This window comes from Vitis riparia, chromosome 19 (genome assembly GCF_004353265.1).
Source record: "Vitis riparia cultivar Riparia Gloire de Montpellier isolate 1030 chromosome 19, EGFV_Vit.rip_1.0, whole genome shotgun sequence".
NCBI lineage: Eukaryota > Viridiplantae > Streptophyta > Magnoliopsida > Vitales > Vitaceae > Vitis > Vitis riparia.
The window spans coordinates 1,497,855-1,510,662 of NC_048449.1; the positions used below are offsets into that span (position 1 = coordinate 1,497,855).

At 28.3% G+C, this 12,808-nt stretch overlaps 1 pseudogene; it reads right to left on the reverse strand.

The window, feature by feature from the left end:
- Nucleotides 1–6,050: 6,050 nt before the first annotated feature.
- LOC117909486 lies at nucleotides 6,051–9,204 on the reverse strand (annotated as a pseudogene).
- Between the last annotated feature and the right edge of the window lie 3,604 nt (nucleotides 9,205–12,808).

The following is a 12,808-nucleotide window of genomic DNA, read 5'->3' on the forward strand; positions in this document are numbered from 1 at the left end:
CCTGCAATAGTTGATGAATTTTTCTTTTTCTCATGAATGGTCAATCCCTTAACTATATTCTTTAATCCTCCTCTTGGTATGAGAAACAAATCACGAAGTTAAGAGAACTTCTCAAATGCTAATTAAATCAACATTTAAAGGTGAATTCCAATATTGAGGGGTGTACGGATAGAATTTTCAAATATCAAGCCTATATTTAACAATATAATTTATCTGAATTTAAAAATAGAAAATTTCATATCTAGAATTCGTGAAAATCTGCTACTACTTCTAATATTAATACCAAGTGTAAAAGAAAAACTATTTCAAATAGACCTAGATAAGCTATAAGCAAATAGTATTGGTTTATATGAAATGAGTGTGGGATTGAGTCTAGTACATAAGCGATCGCTATAAGCCATTTGACTTAGCTCAGTCTCATGTGCTATTTATTATTTTATTGTAGATTGGGATAAAGTTAAATTTGACTCAAGTTTAAATAGAGTTTGATGTTTAAACTTTATTAAGTGTTAAGTTGTTTGTTTTTATTAATGTTTTAATCCCAAAATTTATTATAATAATAAATTTTTTATAATGATTAATATTGTAATCATTGAAAAAAATTAAGTAATTGAATAGTAACTAGGTTTTTAATCATGCTTGGTTGTTAAGAAAATATTAAAAATTTCCTAGTTAATTTTAAGAAAATATTAGAAATTTTCTAGTTGAATTTCATTGATAATTGATTTTTATGTGATACATTTTCAAATTTATAGATTTGTGATTGAAATGTGTGTTTCTTGTTGAGATTAATTCATTGATTTTCGGATATTCAAGTTGGGAAGTAGCATATATCAAATCCTATTTTTTTTTTATTTTTCAAAATAAATGGAAAATTTTTATTGTAATGGATATTTAGATGATGGCAATTCTTTTAGAGGTTTAATTAAAAAAAAATTATTGGATTTTTTGATAATTTGTTTTGGTTTTGTTATATGACAAGATGTTGAATTTTGAAAATTTGTAGTAAATTCATTTTTAATTTTAATTTTTTAATTTTTATATAGTTATTTTTATTTTTGAATGTGGAATCTATAAAAATTTATAAAATTTAAATTTGCCCAAAACTGGATGAATTATGAGGTCAAAATAGTGGCTATATGTGTTAGAATTTCAGTTCGATGTCAACATGTATGTATATATATATATATATATATACTCAGCTCTCTTCACTGATGGCCATGAAGAAGGACGCATTCAGTTATAATGCCTTGGCATTCATCAAAGCACAGAGATCATCACAGAACTCTTGGCTGAGGTCAATAGACAGCATTTTACCATTTTAATCTTGTGAGACTGGTTGGAAATTCTGCAGAGAAATCAAACAGGCTGCTAGTTTGAGTTCATGTGTAATGGATCTTGGATAAATGGATCTTCTACCAAGACCCAGCTCAAACTCTGAACTGTGAAATTAGCTAGAAGATCATTCATGGCAAAGTCAAATGCCTTACATATCTCCATGGTCATTGCAATCTGTATATAATTCAGCTTGACATGCATTAATCCTCAAAATATTCTCCTCGATAAGAATTAAATGAAGGGAACTTCAGGATACATGGCTCCTAAGAGTTGATTCAATGCTCTATATTGACGCTCCATTAGAGGCAAACCAAGCTGTCTCAAGCCCTCTCATAGGATCAGTCCTATCAGGACCAATATGAAAATCAGTTTGTGCTTATGTCAGTATCATCACATTTGTTTGCCCTTTGAATGCTTGTAATGGAATTGTACCAAACTCTTGCTTGGGACAGTGTTTAACTTCTATAGTAAAAATAGAAGTTGGTGTAATTACTCAATTAAATATTATGCTAAGTAATTGCAGTTTAAAAATGTTTTTATTATAGTAAATATAAAGACAATTCTGATATTTTAAAATTTTAATTAAATGAAAATTTTCATTTTGTATTGTATTTGGAAAAAAAATCTTATAAATCACCTTAGAATGAAAGTGCATGATTAAGAATTCCATTTAAGCACTCTAAAAATTGTGTTTGACATAAAAAAGTTGCTTTTAATGTTTGAAAATCTTGCATAAACGGAGCTTAAATATTTGATTAAAAAAGGTAAGATGGTTGGAGAAGGTTGTTCATGTCAAATATTACATAATTTAGTACTTTGGGAATTTAAGCTTAGGTGGAAATTATTGTAATAAATTTATTGTTGTGGATCCCAAAATTTATCCCAATTTTATTTTTACATTAATTTTGAGCCCAATTTAAATCCCAATTACATGTGTTATTTTAGGCTCACTCACCCTTTAATTTTTAGTTTTCATTATTTTGTAAATTATTATTATTATTATTTTAAATCTTATTTTTACTTATTAATTTATTTGTTATTATTATTATTATATTTTATTTATTTATTATCTTATTTTTTATATATATATATATTTTTCTCTCTCCTCTCTCTTCCTTTTTCTCCACCACCTACCACACCCACTCACTTCTTCTCTCTCCTCCCATACTCTCACCACCGGCCACCACCCGCCTTTTCAATCTTCTCTCAATTTTTTTATTCCCTCCCACTCTTCTCTCTCTTCCCTAAGACTCCTCCATTTGGCCGGCCCCCTCTCCCATTTTTTTTTCTTTTTTCCCCCCATATTCCCCCCCCCCCCCCCCCCCCCCCAATTCCCAAGACTTTTCCCGCCATGAATCTAGGGTTTCTGGGTGGGGGGAATTTATTTTCTTTTTTTCCCGGGGAACAACAACAGAAGCCCCCCATTTTTTTTTCTGCTTTCTTTTTCTTTTCTTTCTGAAGTTTTTTAGGGCTTCACAGCACTCCACCACACCTCCCATTTGATTTTAATTTTTATTTCATTTTATTTTGCTTCCCGAAAACCTGTCCACCCTCACTGTCGCCGATAGGGCCACCGGCCATTCGCCGCCGGTGAGCCACTGCCGGCCGGCGACCCCTTCCCATCTCATCCGTTTCCGTTATTATTATTATTATTATTATTGTTATTATTATTATCATTATTATTTTATTTTATTTTAATAATAATTGTTGTTTGTGAAATTTGGATTGTTGAATTAATATGAAATTTGAGATTAATTTATTGTTGATAGATTAATACATAATTTGATTTAATTTATTATTAGTGAATTAATTTAAAATTTGCTAATTTGGGGATCAATTTGGGGATATTTAGATTATATCAATTGCATATTGTTTATTTGGGCTTGGATCTAGTGTTAAGTTGTTATTTGTTTGAACTTATTGGATTGAGCTTGAAATATTATTTCTCTTGATCATGTGTTTTTTTTTATGTGGGCTTGTTAATTGATGTGGATTTTGGGGCCCATAATGTGGGTGAGATTTGTTGGATTATTTGAATATTTGATATGAGATTGGTCAATTTAAATTGTTTAATTTGGATGTGGAACAATTGTGGTGTATATTAAACTATGTTTAGATTATGAAATATTAAATTTAGGTATAGTAGAATTTATTTTAATTTATCCAATTTAAGGTTTGGTTGATTGTGTTTGTATTTTTTGTTATTAATCTGGACGTTCTGGGTTAAGACCTATAGTAATTTGGGCTCATTTTAATTGACGAAATTTATGGGACTAATTTGAAATTGGAATTTGGGTTTGAATATTTGTTTGAGATTTTATATATCTCTAGATATTTACATTTGTGTTATTCTTGTTTTGCATGGACCCGCTTTGCAATCTTATTGGCTGAGTACGAATTGATGACACGTGGAGCTTGTTGTAAGTTTATTTGTCTACATATTTTATTTCTCACTTTTTATTTGATTTTATTTTTATTAGTTTGTATAAATATTCGTTCGCATATATTTATTGAGTGTGTACAGAATTGAACATTAAACAAATTAGAAATTTTGTTTAAATGAGAGGTAGAAATTTTGTTTAAATGAGAGGAAGAAGTCAGTAAATGTGTTTTAATAAAACAATAATTTTAAAATATTATTTTTAATAAAAGAAAGTTTTTATTTTATTTTATTTTATTTTTTATTTATAAAAATTCAAAAAAATGCATTTAGAAAAATCCAAAAGAAATGTTTTTAATGGAATTTGAAAATTTGTTTTTAAATAATATTTGTCCAAAAATTTCTTTGTTTAACAAAAATTTTCCAAATATTGTTTTGTAAATAAAGTTGTCCCAAAAATTAATTTTTAATAATATCGTCCAAAAAAAATGTTTTTAAATAAATTCTTTTTACTTAATTAAAATTGGATTAAAAGTCATTTTTAGAAATAGATGATTTATTTATTTATTTTATTTTTATTTTTATTCCTACTTTATTTTTATTTTTTCCTTTTAATTAAAAATTCTTTTGTAAATAAAGTGTTGTCATTTTAAATAATTTATAAAAATCACTCTTTTAAATGAAAATGAATCTAAATACTTTTGTAAATAAAATTGTAAAAATTCATTATTTTCTAGTAAAAGCAAGTAAGAAATAATTTTTGTGCCCAAACTGAAATTTTATAATGAATTCTTTTGATACAATAAGTGTAAATAGTTTTTTTTTTTTTTTTGAAAATTGTATACAATTAAAATTGAGAAAATAAATTGTTTCTTTTTATAAGTAAATAAATGAAAATCATTAATTCAAAATCATTTTTAATAAAATCCTTTGAAATTTCTTTAAAACTTTTTTAAATATCTTTTATTTATTTAATTCAATAAATCATTTTGCATAATTCTCTTATTATTTATTTTGTGTATTTTTGTAATTAGATTTCATAATTGTTTTTGTGCATATTAATTTTCACCATGACTTGTATATTGATTATTTTTCTTGGTATCCATAATTAATTAATTAATTGCCACAATTTCCTCAATTCGTTTAGTAGAGGCCGTACGTATGCGGGCTTAAAGGGGTGCTACGGCTCACCATCGTACTTTCCCAATAAGTAACCTGACCCTCGGATTTAGACTTGGTTTTTCGTAGACTTGTTTTTTTCCTTCAGGAGTCACACTTAGGGTTTTCTTTCTTATTTGATTTTTCCCTTAAAAAAAATAAAAATAAAAATAAGTGGCGACTCCAAGTCTTTTTCTAAAAATCAGATTTTCATCAAATAAAGTAAAAAGTGAGTTTCGCCATCGAGTGGGAACGCATTGAGCAAAATGCGGGGTCCACAATTGTTTGTGATATTTGGGAATACATTAATTATTATTTATTTTTAAACTATTAGTTTTCAACATTTTATCAAGAAGTATAATAATTAAATTTATATATGTTTTAATATATAAAAATAGATTGATTTAATGTTTATAGAATTAAAAGATTAATAAAACAAACAACTTAATAACATTTAAACATAAAACATTATCCGAATTTAAGCTAAATTCAAGTTTATTCATATTTTAGATAAAATAAATAAATAAATAAATATCGTCTAAAAGTCAAAAGTTATATAATCAGTTATACAATAGGCTCGAAACAACACTCATTCTATATAAACCAATACCATTTGTTTACGATTTATGTATGCCCATTTAAAGTAGCTTTTAACTGATGCTATGTTTAGTATTAATATTAAAAGTAGAAGTGATTACGATTACTTGATGATTGAATTTTATGTATAAAATTATATTTTGTAAATTCTTTTATTAAAAATAAAGATAATTTTATATTTTTTAAAAGTTAAGTAAATAAAAATCTATTTATCATATACATATAAGCAAAAGCATGAGTTGCCTTACTTCTCTCGAACACAAATGAATCATATTGGTAAGTATAGGCCTAATATTTAAAAATTCGATCTAGAACACCCTTAAATATTGGAATTCACCTTTAAACGTTGCTTTTAGAATTTAAGAAGCTCTCCATGATTTGTTTCTTACGCCAAGAGGAGGTTTAAAGAATAATGTAGGTAAGGGCCTGAACTAACCATTAATGGGAAAAGAAATTTGATCAACTATTGCAGGAGCTTGGAAAACAATCCAAGAAAGGAAAGTTGATAATTCTTCAAATGACTTGATTGCAAACAATTGGGAAGGGCTTACATACAAAATATATACGTCCCCCAACTTGGTGATATCAACATTAAGCACCCTTGATGCTAGATTATTATTCTTACAATACTAGAGATTTTGATAACAAACAGGAATGGAAGTGATGTTATACATCACTCACATTATTAATTAATCATATCCTCATACGGCACACAACATAATATAGCTAGACCCATCTCTCCACTTACATTGGCACAGGGTCTATGAGCATCCATGTAATGAGATCTTTTATCAATTTTCCATTGTGGGTGTACTCATCTTCATCCTTGTACAAGATATCTATCACACGGCTAAAATTTAGAACACGTGTGACGAGTGCATTGGCACTTGTGTAGGTCTGAGGCACTCCTGGTTGATATCCTTCCATGCCCTGACTACTTGCTTATTCAACTCATCACAAGCCTCCTGCTTTGTAACCTCATATTGCTTCATGTAACACTCAATGCTTGAGGGGGCATGCATTCTTGTTTGTTCGAACTGCACAAAGAGCAAAGCATAAAAAAGAAAAAAAAAAGTGGGATAGATAATTTAAAAAACACAATTAACAATTTTTTTACTCAATATAGTTTTTAATTAGAAATTTGTTTTGAAAGTGATTATTTTTTATAAAGATGTGAGATTTTTTGAAATTAATATATATATATATATATATATATATATATATATATATATATTTAAAAAGTTCTAAAAACAATTGAAAAAATGAAAACTATTTTGGAAACTTTATTTTATACATAAGACATACTATTTTTCATATTTAAGTCATGCCCTTAAGGCAATTAATTTCTAGGTTTAATAGTAGAAGAATCTTATACCTCGTGGGAAACTAAGTCATCCATGAGCCTAGCGATGGTTTCTGAAGCTCTAATCATCTTGGCGGGGCTGAGCACCCATTGGAAGGCCTCCTCTGTCACTACATCTCCCATGCCAACGAAAGATGTGGCAATGAGCAAAGTGTAACCAGAACTTAGTAGTGCATTACTTATGTACTCATCGAATGTTGGTACATATCGTTGGTTCAACCATTTGGCTTCAATAAAGTAGGCTTGGATTTGCCTTTCATCTGAGTTAAATAATCATGCAAATATGTAGATCATGCTATTAGCTTTTATATATATAATTTTTGAAGGATTTAGGAGTATGTTAAACAATGATTATAAAAAATGTTTCTAATTTTTCTAGTACTTGAAAGATAAAGACAAAAATTAGTAAATGTTAGAAAAACTAGAAACTTTTTAAAATCACTTTTAAAATCATTGTCAAACACACTCTAAAAGAAGGGCGATCGTGTCAAACCACTTCTTTTGCATAGTGGACACCGTACAATTTCCCTTCCTTGGCCATCTCTTCTTCCATTTCTTCATAAACATCCAAGAGTGCCCGATAAAACCACTTCATATAATCTGCAGGCAGTTGATCTATGCAGCTGGCATCCCATCTGAAAGTGAAGTAATTACAGAATATATCTTTGGAACTTTATGAAATCTATACCAGAAGTTTAGAAATTCTGCTAATGAAATTGATGTGCAAGTATCCAATTAACCTTGCGACTGCTTCTGTAAGGAGTTCAAGTTCTTCGATTGTACCATATGCATCATATATATCATCCATAATGGTTAACATAGCGGTCACTTTCGTTAAGAACCTTCGAGCAGGGAAGTACTGGGGCTCAAAGTACACTCCCAATGTCCAAAAGTAGCTCTCCACTAGTCTATCCCGTGCAAAAGGTAGCTTTGTCGCAACGTCTAAACCTTTCCACCACCTGAAAGATATATAAGCCGATGATGAGAGTCAAGAAGATTGCTAAAATAGCTTGTTTTTTTTTGCATATGATTGCTTCAAGAACTTACCTACTGATCTCACTTAGCTCTTTCCTATGGAGTGACTGCAACAGGTTGAAGTCCAACTTTGCAAGCTTGAGTAAAGATTTATTATGTGAACCATCTTGTTGGTAGATGGAAATGTAATGCCTTGCCTCCACTCTTGTCAAGCCCTTGCGAATGGGCCGCTTTAGTGCACGAATCACTTGTTTTGCAAGAGGATTATTTGGATCAGTTGCCATGGACTGAAGATGAGTAGTGGTGAAAGCCAGGGCTTCCTCTAGTATGTCTTCTCCATGCACCATCAAATGTGTAGCTTCATATAAAGCTAGCATGCCAAGTGAGTCACCAATCAAATATTCCTTGAAGTTGCCTTCCTTGTCTTTGAACTTATTAAATACATCTATTTCATCAGTAAAGTTCATTAAATCAATGAATGGTAAGTAATTCAGATGACAAATGTTTTGGCAACTATAGGAAAGGGGCTTTTACCAGATGGAATGGGGTGACCTTCTTGTCTTAGTAGTCGGAACCGAAGCGAAGCATTTGTGAAGTCGTCGTTATCATCAACCAGACTGTATGTTCCATACATGTCTTTTAATGCTTCTTCGATCTCCCTTTCAAAGTGGTGTGCCAATCCCAAGAGTTGGATGGAATCTATCAACTTCAGCAGTTCCGGAGACTTACTGGCACTGGCTTTTAGCTCATTTCTCACTTCTTCTTTCAGATCTTCAATTTGCTGTTCTTTACATTCATGGGTTACCTACACCAGAAAAATTGCAAACACAACAAAAACATTTGAGGCCTATTTGCTAATGTTTTAAAAAACATATTGTTCTCCATAAATTGTTTAGAAAACTATTTTTTGTCATAAGAAAACAAAAATTGTTTTCAAAATCAGTTTTCAAGGAAGCCTTTTAATCATGCTAAATAAATTTCCTTACCTCTCATAAAAAGTTTGAAACATTTAGACTGAATACTCTCACCAGGAAAACATTGGAAGAAACTAAGAGTGCATTTAGTAGTGATTTTAGAAAGTGGTTTTAGACCTTCTTATACTTGAAATTTTTTATCTTTCAAATAATTAAAAAACTCAAAACATTCTTAGAATTGCTACCAAACGCACACTAACTCATCTTCCAGCACCAGATATCAAAGCAGTATTTCTATACACTTACAACATCATCAGGAGTGTAGATGAGGAAACGATCACCCCAAATGTTAGGAGGAAAATTCGCTGTGGAGCGAGCCACCCCCTGATGATCTACCCCTTGCGTGGTTGGAATAGGAGTGACGGGAAGTGAGACAGACATGTTTTGCCCTATTAGAATAGAAGTGACTGAAAGCCTGTTTAGTTGTTTGTGCTACATGTGCAAATCATAGCGGGCAATATATTATTATTATTATTATTATTTATAGGACAGCTACCCTTGTTTTTCGGGGATGTTTGGATGGATAAAAAAGAATTATGGAAAAAGCCCAGGTGGAAATGAAAGCACGTTCTAATCTTCACCGTTTTTTAAATAGAAGTTTCTAAACAAAATATAAAATTCTTATAAAAAATATAAATTTATATATATTGTGCTTTTTTTTAAAAAAATTGATCTTTTAAAATTTGTTCCTCAAATTTCAAAATTGTTAAAATTATTTAATAGGAGAATTCATATGTTTTCTAATAAAGCTTTTATTTTTAAAAATAAAAATAGAAAGGCTTACATAAATAAAACTAAGATTGAAAGCTTGTTTCAAAAAATCATTTTAGCATTTAAAAAAAATTATTCAATATAATAACTCAATTTTTTTATATTTAAATAGAGCTCTTTATTATTTGTTTTAACTAAAATTTAAACTGAAATTAAAGTTCAAAACGCAATATTAGAATTGCAAAATTTGTTTACAATAATTAAATTTAGAAAATATAAAAAATTGGGCTTGTTAGGTGGTGTTAACACATCAAGGGAACCATATCTTTGGTGTGTCCAAGAGAGGTGTCAAACATTTGTAATGGAGGTAAGCCACCCAGACCCACCATATCAAATGAGTACTAAGTAATATCTCTAAGGGCGGTGACGCATATGCAATCCTGTCCACAACTACTACATACTTGTTATGAGTCATTAGTCATTACCCTCCACATAATGTGAATTTTGGACAAATTGGCCCCTTATCAAACAAAATATCAGTCTTGACCATCTACATCAACTATTGTCGTAATTTTTTTTTTCATTTTTTTTCTTATACATGAAACGTTACTTTATTGTCTCCTCTCATATAAGTGGATCGGAAAATTTTTAAAATATATTTAATTTAATAAAAGGATAAATATTTAATAAAGAAAAAATGCAACAAATGAATGGAGTGGCTATGCTTGTAATTATATATGTGAAATCAAAACCCTCAATTTATTTCAAGAGCTTGAAGAAAATTAAAACCCTGAATCTATTTCAAAAGCTTAAAGATGAAAAGAATGATTCCTCTACATCGGTAGAAGCTTTAATACAAATATATTAGGGTAGGAATACAAAACTAAAACATTCACACATAAATGCATACAAGATCTTACTTAAAAAAGATAAAAAAAAATAGCTTCTTACAAAAAATAAAGAACGGTTCCTAAAAAAAACAAAAACATATATATATATATACACTTTCAAGTTAAATATTTTTTGAGTAAAATTATTCACACTTGAAAACTTGTTGAATATTTGAAATAACATTTTGATTTTCACTTCAACAATATTTGGAAACATTTTCTATTTTTTTTTAAATAGAAGTTTCTAAACAAAATATAAAAATTCTTATAAAAAAATATAAATTTATATTGTGTGTTTTTTTTTTTTTTTAAAATTAATATTTTAAAATTTTGTTCCTCAAATTTCAAAATTGTTAAAATTATTTAATAGGAGAGTTCATATGTTTTATAATGGAGCTTTTATTTTTAAAATAAAAAATAGAAAGGCTTACATAAATAAAACGAAGATTGAAAGCTTGTTTCAAAAAATCATTTTAGTATTTTAAAAAAATTATTCAATATAATAACTCAATTTTTTTTATATTTAAATAAAGCTCTTTATTATTTGTTTTAACTAAAATTTAATCTGAAAATTAAAGTTCAAAACACAATATTAGAATTGCAAAAATTTGTTTACAATAATTAAATTTAGAAAATATAAAAAATTGGGCTTGTTAGGTGGTGTTAACACATCAAGGGAACCATATCTTTGGTGTGTCCAAGAGAGGTGTCAAACATTTGTAATGGAGGTAGGCCACCCAGACCCACCATATCAAATGAGTACTAAGTAATATCTCTAAGGACGGTGAGACATATGCAATCCTGTCCACAACCACTACAGACTTGTTATGACTCATTAGTCATCACCCTCCACATGATGTGAATTTTGAACAAAATTGGTCCCTTATCAAACAAAATATTAGTCTTGACCATCTACATCAAACTATTGTTGTAACTTTTTTTTTTCATTTTTTTTCTTATACATGTAACGTTACTTTATTGTCTCCTCTCATATAAGTGGATGGGAAAAATTTTAAAATATATTTAATTTAATAAAAGGATAAATATTTAATAAAAGAAAAAATGCAACAAATGAATGGAGTGGCTATGCTTGTAATTATATATGTGAAATCAAAACCCTCATTTTATTTCAAGAGCTTGAAGAAAATTAAACCCTGAATCTATTTCAAAAGCTTAAAGATGAAAAGAATGATTCCTCTACATTGGTAGAAGCTTTAATATAAATATATTAGGGTAGGAATACAAAACTAAAACAATTCACACATAAATGCATACAAGATCTTAATGTATTTATTAAATAAAAAATGCAGCAAATGAACGAATGTCTATGCTTGTAATTCTATTAGTGAAATAAAAACCTTCAAACTATTTCAAGAAGTTGAAGATGAAAGAACAATTCTCCAACATCGGTAGAAACTTTAATGCTAATATATTAGTGTAGGAATACAAAAAGAAAAAGAAAAAAAAAAGAAGCCATCAATAAACTTAAAATTGATCAAAACTCATGAAAATATAAGACAAATTTAATAAAATGTAATTGGAAGTATAGTGGACATTTTAAGTTTGTTTTTATTCAAGAATTTATATATATAATTTATCATATTTGATAATAATATTGTATGCGTCAATAAAAAAATATGAATTTTATAAGTGTACGTTTATTATTAAATTACATCAAATATTATTCCACATAATATTGTGATAGTTAATTATAATATGTCTAATTTTAAAATATGTTTTATATTAAAATATTCCAAATTCTCAAACAAACTTTTATTTTTAAAAATGTTATAAAATTATTATTGAAAACTATTCTTAAAAACTATTATATATATATATATATATACAAATTTATTTGAAAAGGCCTAAAATCATTAAATAAAATTTACCTAAATACTTGTAGGATATTTGTTTATGCATTTCATTGTTCCTCTTTCTTGTTTTCTAATATAAATAGAATATATCTTACTGCCATGCAGACATCAATTCGAATTCTTGAAAAAGCAAGAGCAACTTGTTGGGTGGATTTATTTCATCATATAAGTGCATCTATTTGATCCATTGAAGGTGGGAACTCATGTTGGAAGTGGAAAAGGAAAGTACAATAAAATCTTTTGCACAACAAAATAATAGGAAATTAGCTATACTCATTTCTCTAAAAGAAGAAATAATATTGTGAGTGCGTTTGGTAGTATTTTTACTAGAATGTTTGATAGTGTTTTAATGTAAGTGTTTTATCTGAAAACGTTTTTAGAAAATCGCTTATAAAGTGTTTTTTATTATAGAAAATATTATAAGTGAATTTCTAAAATTATAGGCGATTTTTCAAAAATTTCAAAGTATTTTCTAATTTTTTTTCTAACATCTAATTTATTTTTTCTTTCCAAAAACACTTTTTAGGCTAAAAGTGTTTTTTAAAGAT